Below are 20,072 nucleotides of genomic sequence, written 5' to 3' on the forward strand. Positions count from 1 at the left end.
CACAATCTCTTTGGGGTATAGACCCAATAGTGGTAGTGCTGGATCAAAGGGTATGCACATTTTTGTTGCCTTTTGGGCTTAATTCCAAATTGATCTCCAGAAAGGTTGGATGTGTTCACAGCTCCACCAACAATGTACTAGTGTCCCAGATTTCCCAGAACCCTTCCAATCTTGATCATTATACTTTCTGGTCATATTGGCCAGTCTGTGAGTTGTGAGCTGGTATCTCAGAGATACTTTAATTTGATTTCTCTAAAAAGCAATGATTTGGAGCAATTTTTCATATGACTATGGATTGATTTGATTTCCTCCACTGAAAATTTCATTTGCATCTTCTTTGACCAATTTTCCCAGTAGATTTTATGAAAGAGGGAGTTTTTATCCCAATAGCTGGACTCTTTCAGTGTATAAAGCAGCAGATTACTATAATCATTTCCTGCTATTGCACCTAGTCTATTCCACTGATCCATAACTCTATTTCTTAGCCAATACCAAACAATTTTGATGATTGATGCTTTTTAATAGAATTTTAGATCTGGTAAGGTTAAACAACCTTTTCCACCTTTTTCATTACATCCTTGGAAATTCTTGATTTTTATATCTTCATATTAATTTACTTACAACTTTTTCTAACTCAGAGTAATTTTTTGGAATTTTGATTGGTAGGGTGCTATACAAGTAGTTTAGTTTTGGTAGAATTTTCATTTTTATTATATGAGCTATGCCTATCCATGAACAGTTGATGTTTGTGGAGGTATTTAAATCGTACTTTCTTTGCATGAGAAGAGTTTTGTAATTGCTTTGAAAACGCTTTTGAGTCTACCTTGGCAGACTCCCAGGTATTTTATTTTGTCTGAGGTTATGTGGAATGGGAATTCTGTTTCTAGCTCTTTCTCTTGTATCTTTCTAGTCATATATAGACATGATGAACATTCATTAGGTTTTATTTTATATCTTACTACTTTGATAAAGTTGTTAATTACTTCTAGTAGTTTTTAGATGACTTTTTGAGGTTCTCTAGGTATACCATCATGTCATCTGCAAGGAGTTAGAGTTTTTTCTCCTCCTTCCCATTCTAATTTCTTCAATTTCTTCTTCTTCTCTTATTGATAAGTCTAACATTTCTAATATGACTTTGAATAGTAGTGGTGATAATGGGCATTGTTGATTCACCCCTGATCTTATTGTCAATGGCTCAAGTCTATCTCTGTGGCACATAATGCTTGTTGATGCTTTCAGATAGATACTGCTTAGTATTCTAAGGAAGAAACCATTTATTCCTACACTCTCTAGTGTTTTTATTAGGGATGGGTGCTGTATTTTGGCAAAAGATTTTTCAGCATATATTGATATGATCATATGATTTCTGATAGCTATATTATTGATATAATTAATTATACTAACAGTTTTCCTAATATTGTACCAACCCTGCATTCCTGGGATAAATCCTACTTGATCATAAGGTATTATCCTAATAATAACTTGTTGTAGCCCTTTGGCTAAGATTTTATTTAATATTTTTATAACTATATTCATCAGGGAGATAGGTCTATAATTTTCTTTCTCTGTTTTGACACTTCCTGGTTTAGGGATCAGCACCATATTTGTGTCCTAGACAGAGTTAAGCAGAGTCCAACCTTCCCTTATTTTTCCAAAGAGTTTATATAGAATTGGAAACAATTGTTCCTTAAATGTTTGATAAAATTCACTTTTGAAGCCATCTGGGCCGGGAGATTTTCTTTAGAATGTTCAATAATGGCTTGTTGAATTTCTTTTTCTGAGATAGGGTTATTTAGGTGTTTTATGTCCGCTTCATTTCATCTGTGCAAGTTATAATTTTGTAAATATTCATTTATTTCCCTTAGATTTTCAAATTCAATGGCATAAAGTTGGGCAAAATAATTCCAAATTATTTCTTTAATTTCTTCCTCAGTAGTGGTGAGTTCACCATTTTCACTTATGATAGTAGCAATTTGGTTTTCTCTTTCTTTTTGTTCATCAAATTGACCCGAGGCTTATCAATTTTATTGGTTTAATCATGAAACCAGTTCTTGGTTTTAATTTTTTAGTTCAATGCTTTTGATTTTATAAAATTCTCTTTTAATTTTAAAATTTCTTATTTGGTATTTAATTGAGAGTTTTTAATTTGTTCTTTCTCTAATTATTTTAGTTGCATATTTAGTTCATTTATTTCTTCTTTCTCTAATTTATTCGTGCAAGCATCTGAAGATATAATATAACCCATGACAGCTGCCTTGAGTGTATCCCATAGATGTTGTAATGTTGTATCATTATTGTAATTATCTAGGATGAAATAATTAATACTTTGTATAATTTTTTGCATGATCCACTCATTCTTTAAAATGAGGTTATTTAGTTTCCAATTACCTCTGGATCTATAACTCCCTGGCCCAATAGTGCACATGATTTCTATTACATTGTGATCTGAGAAAGATGTATTCATAATTTATGCCTTTCTGCACTTGATCATTAGGTTTTTATATCCTAGTACATGGTCAGTTTTTGTGTAAGTGCCATGTACTGTGGCTCCTTGGTATTTCAATTTTTTCTTGATGTCTGCTTATAGGATTTTTCTCTTTTATTTGATAGACCTCTAATTTGACCACAACATTCCTTGGTGTTTTCATTTTAGGATCTCTTTCCTGAGTGGATCAATGTATTCTTTCAATAACTCTTTTGCCCTCTGGTTTCATGATGTCAGGGCTATTTCCCATCACAACATGTACTTATAGGGCAACTTGTGATGTTTATATTAATCATGAACACTTTGGGTACTGCAAAAGTAGCTAAATATTGAACCTATATTCAAAACTCTACTATGGAGAGAAAAGTATGACTGAAAGTGTTTTGAGTGGGGAAATTGAAAATTATTTGGGATATAACAAATTTCCTATTGGAAATATAAAAGAAGAGCTGCTGAGAAGTTAGGTATGTATTTTTTTTGGATTAAATAGTATCACACCTCATATAGAGGAATTTATGACTATTACTGAGAAAAAAATGGAATCAATAATAACTGCTACAACTGCATTGTTTGAGCATGTGTGTGTAGAGAAGTTTATGAATAGGGAAAAGATGGAAGCAAGAATTGTCAGAAAAGATTTCTAGAGCATTAAAGAACACTTTATGAAAATATTTATCATTTGATTAATTTATTACAAACTTATGTAATAAAAATATTTGTGTTAGGAAAGAAAAGATAGATTTGAACAAGAAATTGTATAATTCGTTGTCTCCTCCACCTGTAATTGGTACATGGTTACATGGTATTATATAAGTTTTCGGCTTTGTGGTAATTATGATAGTGATCACTTGTTGTTTGCCTCTCATTTTAAAAACTATCTTTGTTCTAAGTAAGAGTGTGAGTTTCACATTCAAGACGTTAAAAAGCAAAGGTACAAAGGTACAAATCAATTGCTGATCATGTTTTTGGTGAATTAATTCAATGACAGGAGAACCTCCCATCTGGAAGGTTTAAGAGATGTATTAGTTGTTTTGTAGTTGGAGTTATTATGCTTGTATCTCTTATAGCCTCATCTGCATCACTTGCCTTATATATACAAAATGAAGAAATTCAAGTGCATTATTTATACTAATTTAGTAAAATTGTAAGTTTGGGCTTCCAAAAATAGTGAAGATGTTGATAAACAGTTTTTTCAAATGTTAGAGGGTTTGGAAAACCCAGTAGTTTCTATAGGAGATGAAATGGATGTGGTAGAATTTAGACACATAATTAGTTGTGAATATGGTTACATGTAAATTTGTGTGACAAGCCTGAAGTATAATGATACTTAATAGGAATGGAATAAGTTTAGGAACCACCTTAATGGTATTTTGGGGAATTCTACTATATCTTTTGGTATTGGTGATTTGAATAAGTCAGCTAAAGACATCCAAGAAAGCTCCTAGCTAGATTTGATTCCTGAAAAGACAGCTGATAAGATAATTAAATGGTTTCAACATCACACCCTCTTCTGGCATTGGGCCCAGAGTACTGTACAATTATGCCTCATTTTGATTCTCTTTATGTTTCTCTTTTGCTGTTTACCAAGTTTTATCAAAATATTTTTTTCTCTAACCAAACCTATTATATATGGTATCAATAGAATTCAAAATTGTGTAATCCTGTATGAACATCAGTTTGGGCAACTGTGAGCTTGTTGTGTAAACAGAAAAGCGGGAAGTGTTGAGAGCCCCTCAAGTTAGTTTGGGTTAAAAAGTTAAACTGGGGGAGGCTAGGTGGCACAGTGGATAGAGCACTGGCCCTGGAGTCAGCAGTACCTGGCTTTACATGGCCTCAGACACTTAATAATTACCTAGTTGTGTGGCCTTGGCCAAGTCACTCAACCCCATTCGCCTTACAAAAACCTAAAAAAAAAGTTAAACTGCCTAAAAAGCTTAGGCTTTGGTGACACTCAAGGTGAAGGCTTACCATGGAACTCTGCTGTCATAACACAACTACGTTACCCATGGCCTCTATGGTGTGATAACCCTGTATGTAAACTTCTTGACCTGGGTTATCTCCTGCCAGGTTGCATCCTACCAGGTTACAAGTTAGAGTCGCATCACTGTTTTTATCCTGTATGCTAATTTCGTGGTTTTCTGCTATAAAGAAGTTTGATACTATAAATAAATGGCTGTAATAGTTTCCCTGGGAGCATCCTCATCCAAGTGTTTGAAATGTTTCTTTTCTCTCCTGAGCCAAATTAATCCCCTGGTAGACAGGAAAACTCAACAAGGGTTTTCAGATATAAATTGAGAGTGTTAGCTTTGATGCCATTCTGGTAGTATGTTTCTGCATGAGAATTATATGTCTATTTTCAGTGGACATGCCTGATATTGGATGCTTTGCATTTTATATTGCACAAACATCAATATATTTCATCTATTGTTAAGGGAAAACTAATAAATGTTTAACAACCAGTTTTATTTGAAATACCATAATGTATTTTAATGTTTAAACTGCATTAACATTTTCTCCATCTTTTTATTGATTATAAACAGTCAAGAAACTGTACCTGTACACACTGAAAATTTAACAACTGACTCTTTTAAGCTAATACAAAATGACGAGCAAATTTATGAATTTATTAAATGTGTTTAGTATCTGTATGTGTTTATTATTGCTAGAAGTAACTGTAGGGAAATATCATGGTATATTTTGCAGGAGGAAATGAGGAAGCACTGAATTGAAATTGGCTAGTAATGAATAATGATTAGTTGACTTGAAGTGGCTAGTTGAGTACCCCAGAGAAAATAGCTTAACCTCTGTGTGACCCAGATTACAATGAGTATATTAATAGACCCTATGTCCCAGGCTTGTAATGAGGTTCAAATGAGATATCTGTGAAATGATAAAAATTATATTACTGTTATTATTATTATTAGTGCATTGTTGATTAATATCACAGAAAAAATGCTAGGTTTTGAGTCTGAAGGTTTATATCCTTGACCTGACATTTACTATCTCTGTGAATTCTAGGCTGCTGCTCTATTTCTCTTTTTTCAAATAAAGTGGTTGGAACAGAGGTACTCTAAGCTTCCTTTTTTCAAAGTCAAAGATACAATTATGTTGTAAAGTGAATGATCAGTATTAGACACAATAACTTCAGAGTGTTATTTTTGAATTTATGAATGGTTATGATATAGTTTTAGTGTTTTCCCAGGGTATATTATACTATAATCAGGGTTTGTACTTTTTCCCCTAGTGTTGTGGATGTTACAGTGGCATGAAGAAAAGCATCCAGCAACAATTTCTAGATATATCTGGAATAAATATACAACAAAGGGAAACTAGCTGGTGTCATAGTGTATAGAGAGCTGGGGTTGAAGTCCAGGAACATTCATCTTCCTGACGTTAAATCTGGCCTCAGACATTTACTATCTGAATGATCCTGGGCAAGTCTCTTAACCCGTTTACCTCAGTTTCCTCATCTATGAAATGATCTGGAGAAATAAATGTCAAACAGATAGTAATAGTAATATTATAGTAATAGTATCCTTGCCAAGCAAATCCAAATAGTGCCACAAAGAGCTAGACATGATTGACATAATTAAACTAAATAGAATTATATTGAAATTGAAAAGAAACTAAACTGATCAAAATTGTTAGATAACCAAAGATAATAAGTTGATTATCCTTAAAATATTGCTTTAAAATATTAGCAAATTTGATTTCTTGGCTATTCTTAGTTCACTTTGAATCAGTTTATATATCTTCTCACTTTTCTTCTGAAATAATTTCTTTTATCATTTTTATAATACAGTATTTCATCATATTCATGTATGATGACTTATTCAATCATAATTCAATTGATGGGCATTCTCTCAGTTATAGCAACATTGATTTGATTACATGTTGAGTGTTAGGGAGAATGGCAAAAAAGATAACTGTTTTGGAAAATGAAGGATGGCTGAAGCTGGCAGGAAGAATCGGACACTGGATTTCTCAATTTTCTAATCTAAAAATGGGGATAATGCTAGTACCTCTTTCTGCAGGTAGTAGTGAGAATAAAATATAATATTTGTAACTTTTTTGAAACTTTAAAGCACTATGTAGATTCTATTATTAGGTGATACAGAGTAGCTGACAAACTTTGAACTTCAAGGTTAGAGAAAGGTTAGAGACAAGGTTAGAATCAGAAGGATTAAGTAGTTCAGAAAATAATCTTAGATCCAGAGAGTATATGCAATATGCAATTTATAATATAGTTAACCATATGCTTTATTTCATGATTTGTGAAAAATAAATGATCATAAATAACATTAAAATATTTAAGATAAAGACAAGTAGTAAATTAATTAAAATAAAATATTTAAGTCATCTCTCTCCAGTATTCACTCAGAAATAGAAGAAATGTTATAGATACTGAAATGAAATATTACTTTTTAGTGATACATTGAATTAGGAAGATAGAGAATCTATTTATACTAACCCTGAAAATATAGAATTAGAGAATTAAAGTTAGAGATCACAGCAACCATCTAATTCAACTACAGAAATTCCCACTATAAAATAAATGAGAAATGATTTTTCAAACTCTACTCAAAAAAACTTCCAAATAGGGGAAACTTATTGCCTCTCAAGACATTCCATTTTTCTGTAATTATTAAGTCTATTGCTAATTCTAATTCTGTTTTATCCGATCTCAAGGTGCAATTTTCTACCTTATTATTTCAATAAAAACATAACCATAAGAAAAGCAAATAACTATATTAATAACAACAATAACAATAAAATTGTATAGCCAGTCACATAATATCTACAAAAACTTTGTCCAATTTTATTTTTCTAAATTTTTGATAAGTGGAAGCAGAATTATCTAGTGGAAAGGTCACAGTAGCCTTATATAAAGATCCATCTCAGTAATGTGCTTTTTGTATGAATTTGAGAAAATCATGGAAACCAGGTAAATCTCTAAGTATAGATATTTCAAAGCATAGTTTGCTGTGCTCACGAAATCACAAGTCCACTGATAAAATGCAGATGTGAAGGCCTTTTGTTCTTAATTAGGAGCATCACATGGAGAGTCACATTAGGGCATGCCTGCACTTTAACCTTGCTCTTCTCTGGTCTAGCTAAGAAATGAGATGAACTCGCTTGAGTATTGATTGACTAGTTTTCATAATAAATACCTGGAGGTATTCCAGAGACCTGTTATTAACATGGACAAGATACTGGGAGAACTTTAACCTGCAAGAAATTAAGAAAAAATAACCTATAATGATAGTAATTAAAATTGCTGTGGCGAGAGCTATTTAAAGAAAGCAGGAACTTCCAAAATAGAATGCCAAAAATGTTAAAGCAAAGCAAAGACACAAAATGCTAGGTTCCAAGAAAAGTTAAATGTTCTTTTCTTCTTTTTTTTTTTTTTTTTTGCAAGGCAAATGGGGTTAAGTGGCTTGCCCAAGGCCACACAGCTAGGTAATTTTTTAAGTGTTTGAGGCTGGATTTGAACTCAGGTTCTCATGACTCCAGGGCCCGTGCTCTATCCACTGCACCACCTAGCCACCCCATTCTCCTTTCTTCTACAGAGAATTATCTGTCATTCAGCGCTACAAAAATCTTAGTGCAGTTTAAGCTATTAAAGTTCTATGCTGCACTAAGACTTCTGGGAAACTCTATAGTAATAATTTCCATTATTTTTGCAATATTATATCAATAATATCGAATGGTATGCTGAATAATCCCCTTGGAGAATATCGTTTTTGGTGGGATTCAAGGGAATAATTGTTCTGTCACTCCCTTCTTCCTCCCCCACTCCCATATCCAAAGGAACAATTAATGGCCATTCATTTTGATCAATGCTCATGGTATAACAGATCATCTAACACCCACTATGAGACAGACAATAGTCAAGGACCTGGAATTAAAAGTGCAAAACAACATTAATCCCTACCCTTGAGACGTATGCATTCTAGCTAATTCGAACTGATTATCCTAACCAAAAAGCTCAATTTTCTACCTTATTTCAATAAAAAACATTTATTTAATTCACCCCCCCAACAGTTACAACATATTTTTTGAAAGGACATTAACAATTGTCAAAATGAGGAAATGTGATTTGTAAATCATAGCAATTGAACTGAATTATAAAAGAAACTAGTGATTCTAAGAATTAGCAATGGAGAAAGAATTCATTCCAGGCCTAGAAGACAGTCAGTTCAAGGACAGTTAGGTGGGAGGTAAAATGTGTCCTATATAAGGAACATTAAAAAAATAAGAAATTGTAGAGTAGGTGAAGGGCTTAGAATTATTGCCACAGAATAAAGCTCTGAATAGCAAATGGAGAAGCATCTATTTGATGTTAAATGCAATAGGAGACTAAAGGCAGAAAGGTGGCCAGAAGGTGTGGCATAAAAATTTATATTTAGTCCTGTATTTTAGCCTTAATATTAGCCAACTTCATTCATTGAGGGCTCTGAAAATAAGCAAGGCCTCTATGGAAGAGATTATTAGTACTTTTTCAGTTCAAATTGAAATATGAATAAGAAGGAAGTCATTTATTTCTAGTCTGACAAAAAGTATTTAATTAAGCCACAACTTGTGGAGGCTTTTGTCTTGAATTTCTTTTGTTTTATACTTTTTTAAGGAGGGTAATTATTTTATCATCATCATCATCATCATCATCATTATTATTCAGGCCTATTCTTTTATTGGGGAACTTACTTCTGATTTAAAAATTATTTCAGCTCATTTGTAATTTCTATTTTTAAAGAACTGTCTGGAACACTAAGAAATTAATGGATACCATAGACACAGGGATAATATAGGCTAGAATAAAAACTTGACTTCAGAACTGCTTAACTAAAAGACAAAACTTCTCTTCACTTTTCCATATTGTCATTAAACTCAGAAGTGTGTGGTAATGTCAAAGATAAATTAAAATAAAGCATTCATCTTCCAAAAGAAAAGAAGATCTTCATTGAATATGTATGTCTACACACACACACACACACACACACACACACACACACACATATCAAACAGATTTATTATCAGTTTATATTATCCCCATTTTAGACTTGAGGAAATAGAAAATAATATATATATATATATATATATATATATATATATATACACACACATATATATATATATATATATATATATATATGTCTATGTATGTGTATATTCACACAAACCTATATACACAAATAAACAATATTGGTATATATGTGATCGACACTGTGTATGTACATATTGGCCCACATAAAAGTTAATGATGTGAGAAGGTGTGAGAAATTTAAGCATCACTCTATTTGTGTGTGTGTGTGTATTTCCTTCATTACAGTCACATTTTATGTACAAAGTCATTTGGATAACACATACAGAGCAAACATTTAAAAAAAGGATTTTTGAAAAACTTGAAAATTTATGGATATGGATAGCTATGGGAGAAAATCATTATGCATCTAAGTCATATTTTCTGCTAATTTAGTAAGAAATGTTTGGCTCCTTATGATTTTTATTCATTCATAAGATATGGAAACGAACCTGGTCAAATATTATATATCCAACTTAATTGAAATAAATAGCCTCAACACCAGTTTATTATAAACAAACATCATCAGAGGAAAATGAAGGGAATGCTAAGTGGAAGAGTATTTAAAAACAATTAGAAATTTTATATTTGCTTTGCAAAAATTGTTGCAAGAGCTTCAACGTCTCCCTTTTTACACGCAAATATTTTGCAGGTTAGTTTCAAACATAGAAGATGTTGTAGGAAAGATTTGTTGGCAAGCACACAGATGACACATGGTGATGATGACTCTATAGAAAGGACTGCTTCTGGGACAGCAGTGCTGACAGGTGGGTTAGTCCCAAAGACAGCAAGTAAAGACATGACACCTGGTTCATCCAGCACCAGCAAGGACCCCTAGCCAGATATGAGCCAACTGAAGAGTACAAATAAAAAGGTAAAAGTAGACAGATGCTTAGACATTTGCCTAAATATTGTTATGAGGCATTCCACATGGGTGGAGAAAATTCTCCCTAAAGTAAAAATAATGGGCACCTAATCCTTCTGGGAATCAGAAATTCTTGTTCTCTGAAAGTAAATTGTAATTTTTTAATGTGGAACAATTGGGCCACTCTTTGTTAGTAGCAAATTGGTGTTTATTATAATAATATTAATTAATATAAATTTCTTTAGTGTTGAGAGCTGCTTGAGTGAGTTTGGGTTAAAAGTCAATTATGACTAAAATCCCAAGCTTTGGTGACCCTCAAGCTGAAGGCTCTCCACAGAACTCTGCTGTGATAACAAAACTGTGTCATCCATGACCTCCCTTGGTGATAGCCCTGTACCTGAACTTCTTGAGCAAGGTTACATCCTACACAAGTGTGGGAAATGTCATTGTTTTATCTTGTATGTTAATTTTGAGGTTTTCTGCTATAAAGTACTGTCTGATACTGTAAATAAACTGCTGTACTAGTTGTCCTGCTAGTATCTTGACAAGGAGTGTATACATGTTTCTTTTCACTCCTGAGTCGAATTAATCTCCTTGATGGACAGGGGAACTCAACATTTGGTGGACTCCTATGGGGCAGGTACTGGGAATTGAAGCCCTCTGGAGGCTGAGATAGTTTTTCAGGCAAAGAAAACCCCCTGGTGATGCCATGATAGTTCTGGGATGATTAAGGTGAGGGGAGGCCCTAAAGAGATGCTGATTAGTGGTGCTGACTTTTTACTTTCCTTTTTCAAGCAGGTAGAGCAGGTGTAATAGGAAAAAAACTATGTATAGAATTAAAGAAGCCAGAGAAGGGTTTAGAAATTATAAAAAAAAAAACAGATAGATAAGTTTTTATAGACCATTTGTGAATGTTGTCCATGGTTCTCAAGGAAAGGAGTATTGAGTATAGAAGGTACTTTGAATATACATGAATGAAGAACAGTGTGTGAACAGAGAAATAAATATTAATATGACAAAATGATGTTGACTTTTTCTTTTCACCACTTCTTCACTATGATTCTGCCAGACTGCTTTCACCCCTCCTTCTCCCTCTCCGTGGTTTGTCCGCTTGCAATTCTGGCTCTTATCTCTCGTCCTTGAAGTTGACAGAAATAATATTTTTAGAAAATTACTAGCTAGAGAAAGAGAATTACTTCATGAAGATTTGGATAAACAAGTTTTAAAAGGAAATTTATTTGGAGTTAAAGTAATCAGGAAAGAGATAGGGTATATTACAAATCTGTTGCATAAAGAAATTATAAAAAGAAATGCTATTTTTAATTTGAGAAAGTTTTGGAGAAATAAATTCCAAAAAAGCAAGAGAGTCAGGTTAATTCTAAAGTATACAATTTGGATATCAAGTAATGCCAAAAATAAATAAATAAAAGAAATAAGGGGAAACAAAATAGCTAATCTTTTACCAGAATGATATAATAACATTATAGCTTCAGGACTTTATCCATAAAGATTCTGATAATGTTAGTTATTACAGAAAATTATGGGTCAAGTGAGGATTTGAGAACAGAAGATTCCACCCCCCCCAGAAAAAATTTAGGACTGTCCCCTTAAAAAGAAGTTATTTGAGGGCAACTAAGTGGTGCAGCGAATAGAGCACTGTCCCTGGAGTCAGGAGTACCTGGGTTCAAATCCAGCCTCAGACACTTAATAATTACCAAGCTGTGTGGCCTTGGGCAAGGCACGTAACCCCATTTTCCTTGCAAAAACCTAAAAAAAAGTTATTTGGCTTACACTATTTAAAGAAGGGGCACAGGGGATATTCCAGATAGACTGAGGGATGTTTGAGTGACGGGCTTCTCAAAAGTTATGCCAGTTAAAATTTAGAAGTGTTAAATATTAATAATTTTGTATGGAAAATGTATTGTGATAAATGTAATGTTCTCTGTATTTTCTCTAGTGTGAGAGCAAAGTGGGATTTTCCGTGGAATTTGGGAGCTTCTCTGGTTCAAAGTGCTTGGCAGTCTGTTTTGGTGTTTTGATTGGCCAATCCTCTTTCCTTTCTCTCTTTGTAAAGTTGGATCTTTTCCTCTTTTCTAAAAATTCGTGACTCAGTGTCACAGGAGATTTTCCTGAAAATCATGTTGTTTTTGGGAAAGAAAGAGTTCTACTATATTTTTCCCCATTATGTATTGTTTGTTTTCTGGTCTGATTGTCTAACAAGGTTTTAATTACTGTTTTGGCAAATTATACTTATAAAGAACATAGTAAAAATTGAAATTGTCCCTAAAATTATTTTTACTTGACCAATCTTGAAAAAAGTGTTTATGGAACAGTAAATTAAGGGAAATATATAATAAATTCCATCTGAATAAAGGTTCTGCAATGAGTTGGATAAAGAATAAAGGGTGCAAGAAAAAATGAAAAGTCACCTAGAGCCTTGGGATTTTTGAACCATTTGTGAAGTATGGAAGTTTGTTTAAGCCTGTAGAATGTAGAAAGTATGAACAGGTTTGACTTTCTGTAAGTTAGAGCACTGAGAAGTTAGAATAGCAGTGACAGAGATTAGAATAATTTGCAAACTTCTAAATTTGGAAAAGGAAAATAATTTAAGTTAATTATGAATATGAGTTTTGGAAATTATAAGATAATCAAAAGAGAATTATAAAGAAAAATTTGTAATTGTAAAAGATTTTTAGAAATCTGTGCTCTGAAGAATTTTTTATTGTGAAGTTTTAGAGAGTAAAGCAATATACTTAAAATTGAAAAATTTTTTGTATAATTAGTAAACTTTTCATAAGAACAGATTCAAATGATTATTTGGAAAATTTTAAATTGTGTTACAGTACCTAAATATGATTGAATTGAAGTGTCATCCATGGCATTTGTAAAGATTTTTTATGAGAAAATAAAAGAATACCTTGCAAACAGATAATATCTCTCTTGAGGTCTTTTTTGGCCCAGAGAGTTTGTGAAATGCTTTGTTTTTCCTTCTCATGTTTCCTTCTCATGAAATTTTATATATATATATATATATGTATATATATATATACATATATATATTAGAAATTATATATGTATCTTGCAACAATGACTTTAGTAAAAATTTTACATTGGGTTTTGTGGAATTTATATACATATATATATATATATATATATATATATATATACATATATATTTAAAACTATATTCATAGAGAAACATTTTTCTTTTTGAAAGTAGGAGTGTTTGGGAAATAACAGAAAAATAAACTTAAAATACAGAGATGTGAAAGAAATTTGCATGTAAAAGAGATCCAGGTCTAAGGTTAACTTTAAGAGAACTTGTTCTGTTTTTTCTTTAAGAGAATGAGATGTTAGCCTGGATATATTATGTTTCACATAGGTTAAGAGCTAAATGTTCAATTTTAAAGAAGTAAAATGGTAAACTCAGGAGATGAGTGCCTAAAAGATTGGGAAGTATACCTTCACTGCAATTACTTCCAATAATATTGAATATATGTGAGGGACTTTGAAAGATGATGGGAAATTTAAAGTGATATAAGCCATACTTAGGTGAATTTCTGATGAGTAAGATGTTGAAGATGTTATGTAAACTAGTTTTGTCTACATAAGTGATTTTACTGTAATAATATCTAAGCCTGGAATTAATGATTGATTGTTTTGCAAAGATAATGAGGGAAAATATCAGAAATTATGACCCTCTGGATTCCCTGAAATTTTTTGAAAAATGTGATGAACTGTATTCTAAACCTGTAAGTCCAAGCATATGTGCAGTAATAGAAAAGAAATTATATACTCCTTTTTATAAACACAATGAATTATATGCTATATTATTGGTATTAAGAGAATGGCCACTCCTTAACATTTTTATAGATAGTCAGTATAATTATTATGTGGAGATGCACAGAAACAACCTTTATTAGTCATAGTACTGATGTAGTATATCAACTCTAAAGAATTATGAGAAGTCATTAGAAATAGATATAATTCCTTTTTATTGAACATATAAATTCCCATCCTGGATTGTTTGGACCTACACACACACACACAAACACACACACACACACACACACACACACATACACACACATACAGACATAGGATTTATCAATTAACCCTTACACTTCTTATTAGTCTAGTACAAGTGTAAGCTAAACTGTATTACAAAAAAATACATCAGAATACACCTTTACTAAGGAAAGAACTTAAAAATCACCACAGAGCAAGCTAGGAATATAGTAAAATCCTCTACACAAAAGGGCATTTACGTACCTCTCCAAATTATTTTAAGAATCCAAGAGGCCAAAAGTTGCAAATTATTTGGGAGTTAACAAAATTATTATTGGAAACATCAAAGAACAGATGCCTAGAAGTTAGGTATAATTTTTCTGAATTAAATTGTATGACACATTTTTGTAAAAGTATACTATTAAACCATGTATTAAATTAAGCAAAACTAGTCGTTTAACTCATCCAAATATTTATAGCATGGGAGCATTTAGGACCTTAGAATTGTTAGGAGTTCCAGTTGTAAAAACTAACGAAGGTAGGCTCAATTCACTTTGCAACTTTCCAGCTTTTCCCATAAACTGTATGCTCATCATTTCCCATATCACATCATTTTTGTCACAACTTCTTCATTCATTCCCTAATTGATGTGTATCCTTCCATTTCCAATTCTTTGCCATTTTAAAAAGAGATGCTAAAAATATTTTTGCACAAAAAGGTTCTTTCACTTTTTAAAGATCTCTTTGGAATACAGATCCAGCATTGGTATTTGGTATTGCTGAATCAAAGGGTATGAGCAGTCTTTTTTTTTTTTTTTAGTTTTTGCAAGGCAAATGGGGTTAAGTGGCTTGCCCAAGGCCACACAGTTAGGTAATTATTAAGTGTCTGAGACCGAATTTGAACTCAAGTACTCCTGACTCCAGGGCCAGTGCTTTATCCACTGTGCCACCTAGACGCCCCAAGGGTATGAACAGTCTTAAATTATTTTGAGTAGAATTCCAAATTGCTCTCCAGAACGGTTGGGTCATTTAAAATTTCTATCAACAATGTATTGGTGAAGAAATTTTCCCACATTCTCACAAACTCATTATTTTCCCTTTTTGACATAATAACTAATCTGATAGGTATGAAGTGGCACCCAAGAGTTGTTTTAATTTACATTATTGAATCAATAGTGATGTAGAACATTTTATCATATGACTGTCAATAACTTTGATTTAAAAGTTTCCTGTTCATAACCTTTGGGCATTTAGCAGTAGGAGAATAGCATGTATAGATTATATACATTTCATGTAGTTCTCTATATATTTGAGAACGGATGCTTTTGCCAGAGTTTGTTTTAATTGTTTATGCAGCTTTCTGCTTTTCTTCTAATCTTGGTTGAATTGGTTTTGTTTGTGCAAAAACTTTTTAAATGAAATATAATCAAAATTGTCCATTTTAGAAGTAGTCTATAGAGTAACTGATCAGGATAAATGCTGGCAAGTAGTTTGAGGAACCTTTATGTTATTCATGATTTTTTTTACAGAATTTTTTTGCTCTAAATGTGCTTATGAAAATATGAAAGAACACTGTAGGAGTTCCCTTACAACATCAGGGGATCACTCAGTTGTGACCTGAGTGCTCTCACTAGGCTGGTGCAATAGAGAAATGACAAAACTCTTCATATTTCTTACTAGACCCTGAATAGGAAGCCAGTCTTAGAGAATCAATCCAATACCTCTGAGACAGTCTGCGCAGGAAAGAATAGAGAAGCTCTGAAGCATCTTGGAATTCCAAAACAAGGAAAACCATCCTTTTCAATCCCAGACAAAAAGAAGAGGAGAAAATTTAGAATAAATATCCTGACACAGTCCCTTTAATTGTGGAGAAGGCACCTAAAGTCAAAGTCCCTGTCTTGAACAAAAGGAAAATATCTGGCATGCTTGACTTTACAATAGGTCAGTTCTACTTCTTAATTTTTTGTAGCTCTGTCTCCAGTCAAAAAAAATGCCTTGTAGTTCTTTGTCAACAGCATTAACCTCCATACTAATGCCACCATGGGTCAACTTTATGAGTATAATCATGAAAAATATTATTTTCTCTATATGGTCTATAGCAATGAGAAAAAGAAGACATGGTAGTGCAGAGCTGCTGTATTAACTTGGGGAAGTTTTTGATATTTGGGGAAATGGGATTAAAACTCTCATCCCACCCTGGAAAATTAGGCTTTGTTTTGCTGGATGGCGAGAGGGGTTGATAGATTGTTTTCAGATAACCTATGTCCTGTAAGGACTTCCCAATTTTCTTACCTTGGGTGGAGGCAAACTAGTTTGATACATTGGAGGAGGAATGTGAGTGGGAAAGAAAGAACAAAATGTTTAATGACAATGCCAGAATTTGACCAAACTTTTTTTATTATCTCTACTTGGTGGTATCTCTTCCAGAGTCCTACTGCAGGCTTTATCCTCCCCAAATATCTTGTTATCATTCTCAGGGGGATATGAGCCTAGTTATAACCACTAGTGCTTGATTATTGGACTTGTATCTCCAAACTTCACTAAAAATATCTTAAAAGTATCCCAAACCTGGGAGTTTATCTGCCAAGACAGTCTCAGAAATGATAAGAAAATAATTACAAAACATTTTTCACACAAATAGAATAAGATCTAAATGACTAGAAAATGTCAACTGTTCATGGATAGGCAGAGCTAACATATTAATAATGACAATTCTTCTTAAATTGTGCTACTTATTTAGTGCCTATCAATCAAACTACCAAAATAATTAAAGATGTAGGAAAACTCAATGGAGACCAATATCCCACGCTCTCTAACAAGATAAGGTTGAAATGGGTACAGGATTTAGATACAAAGGATGATAATAAACCAATAGGGAGAACAGGATATAGTTTATCTGCCAGATCCATGGAGTGAAAAAGGAGTTTATGTCCAAACAAGAGATAGAAAACATTATATAATGTAAAATGGAAAACTTTGATTATATTAAATTAAAAAGATTTTGCTCAAATAAAACCAATGCAATCAAGATTAAAAGGAATGTAAACAGTTGGGAAATAATTTCTACCATTTCTAATAAAGGTCTTCTTCCTAAAATATATAAAGAATGGAGTGGAATTTATGAAAATATAACTCTTTTCCCAGTTTAAAAGTGATCAAAGTTTTCAGGTAGTTTTCAGCTATCTTGAGTCACATGAAAAGAATGTTCTAAGTCACTGATAAGAGAAATACAAAGTAAAATAATTATGATATTACATGACAAAAACGGAAAATGATTGATGTTGGAGAAGATGTAAGAAAACTGGGACACTAATGAATTGTTGATGGAGTTGTCAATTGATTCACACTAGAGAGCAATTAGGAATTACTTGAAAAAAAAGCAAGAAAGCAATGTATACCCAATGATTTAGCAAAATTACTACTAGATCTGTATCCCAAAGAGATCAGAAAAAGGGAAAAAATTCACACGTACAAAATATATATATAGTAGATCTTTCTGTATTGATAAAGAATTGGAAATTTACAGGATACCTATCAATTAGGGAGTGGCTGAACAAATTGTCATCGATGAATGTTATGGAGTATTATAGTTCTGTAAGAAATCATGAATGAGCAGACTTCAGAATAACCTGGAAAGACTTACTTGAACTGATGCTGAGTGAAGTGAGCAAAACCAGAACATTGCACATATTAATAGCAAACTTGTAATGAGCAACTAGGATGGACTTGTTAATTTCAACAGTATAATAATCAAAGACAATTCTAAAGGATTTATGATGAAAGATATTATCCACATTCAGAAAAAGAACTGTGGAATCTGAATGCATGCTAAAGCAGAATATTGTCCTTTAAAAAAAAAACTTCTATTCTTTCTGATTTTGTTTTTTTCCCTTTTGTTCTGATTCTTCTTTAACAAAATGGCTAATATGGAAAGATATTGTACACACATATATGATCATACACACATAAACATACAAACATGCATGTGAACATATAAAATCTTAGGTGTATAATATATCAATCAGATAACTTACTGTCAAGGCGATAGTTGAGGGATGAGAAGGAAGAAGAAAAATGTGGAACTCAAAATATTAATAAAAAATAATTGAGGGATAGCTAGGTAGTGTAGTGAATAAAACATTAGCCTTGGAGTCAGGAGGACCTGAGTTCAAATCCAGCCTCAGACACTTAATAATTACCTAGCTGTGTAACCTTGGGCACGTCACTTAACCCCATTGCCTTGCAAAAAAAAAAGAATTGAAAAACTTCTTTGCATTTATTTAGAATAATAAATAAATATTTTAAGAGACAGTGCAGAAAGATATGGGGAATAAGAGGAGAGTGTTTCTGTCTCTACATCCTTTATGCAAGTATTAGATCAAGAGTTTGTATCTCTGTCCCACTTAACATTCCTTATTGTTTTTCTAAGTTGAGGATGAGAGAGGAAAGTTGCTTGTTGACATTAGGATCCTAAAATGTAGCTCTTATTTCCTTTATCCTCCTAACTTCCATACTCCTGTTTCATGACATGTCCTGGTGGTGATGAAATCACTGAGAGACTGTGACTGAGTTCTGTGGACTTTGAAAAGTAGAGTTGATGGGATATATTACTAAAATGAAGTAATGGAGAGTTTTTATCCCAGTATATTTTTGTATAATTTTAGTATAGAACTTGAAACCTTATCTGCCTGGATTTAAATAACCTTCATATATTTTCAATTATAGGTGAGAAGCTTCCCTATCATTTCTCAATCTCACCATTCTGATTTCAAGGGATGGAGGGGATGGGTATTAGCTACCTCCTATCATTTTTGCTCCCCTACATACATTAAATAGTTGCTAAATTCAAATCCCTTGTTCTGTATTCATTCATCAAAACTTCTAATTAGAAATTTCTGGGTCCTGGTATATTTTGTTAATTTTGATTGTTTATTCTTTGGGGGAAGTGTGGGACTTGATGGGTGTGGGAAAAAGTGTGGAGTTGTCATTTTGTTCCATCTTTGCTTTGCTGAAAACCTGGTGCCTTGTGATAGAAAGACAACTCTCTTCCTCAGTTATAATAGTAGCCACAGTTTCCTGTGTACATGGAATTACTTCTCTCATGGTAAGGAAATGAAATAATTGCATATTTTAAGATCTGAAAAATAAAGCATGTGACAAGAGACATTGAAAATGACCTTTGAATTCTATTACCTATATAAAAATAAGACTTCACCCCCTCCACCAAAATTCTCATCACAAAATGGGGTATATGCGTAGTTAGCTGAAGTCCAGAACTCAAAGTATAACTGCATAGCAAATATACAATTTTTATTCTGATTTTTATGAAGAGACAATGTACTAGAGTTGAGCAAATAGAGAAGAGTTGTTGAGTGAGGAAGGAATCTTTTTTTTAGGTTTTTTGCAAGTCTAATAGGGTTAAGTGGCTTGCCAAAGGCCACACAGCTAGGTAATTATTAAGTGTCTGAGACTGGATTTAAAGCCAGGTACTCCTGACTCCAGGGCCGGTGCTTTATCCACTGTGCCACCTAACCACCCCTGTGAGGAAGGAATCTAAGATAATTCTTGAGGTGGAAAAGTAAAACCATCAAAAGCGTTTGAGAATAGGTATGAAATAATAGAAGAGAAGAACTA

At 32.7% G+C, this 20,072-nt stretch overlaps 1 pseudogene; it reads left to right on the forward strand.

Annotated features, from left to right (window-relative positions):
- LOC141519124 (gamma-aminobutyric acid receptor-associated protein-like 1 pseudogene) overlaps positions 1-16,562 on the forward strand; it is a 43,671-nt pseudogene extending 27,109 nt beyond the window's left edge.
- Positions 16,563-20,072: the final 3,510 nt, after the last annotated feature.

The sequence above is a fragment of the Macrotis lagotis genome, chromosome 3, assembly GCF_037893015.1.
Source record: "Macrotis lagotis isolate mMagLag1 chromosome 3, bilby.v1.9.chrom.fasta, whole genome shotgun sequence".
Lineage (NCBI taxonomy): Eukaryota > Metazoa > Chordata > Mammalia > Peramelemorphia > Peramelidae > Macrotis > Macrotis lagotis.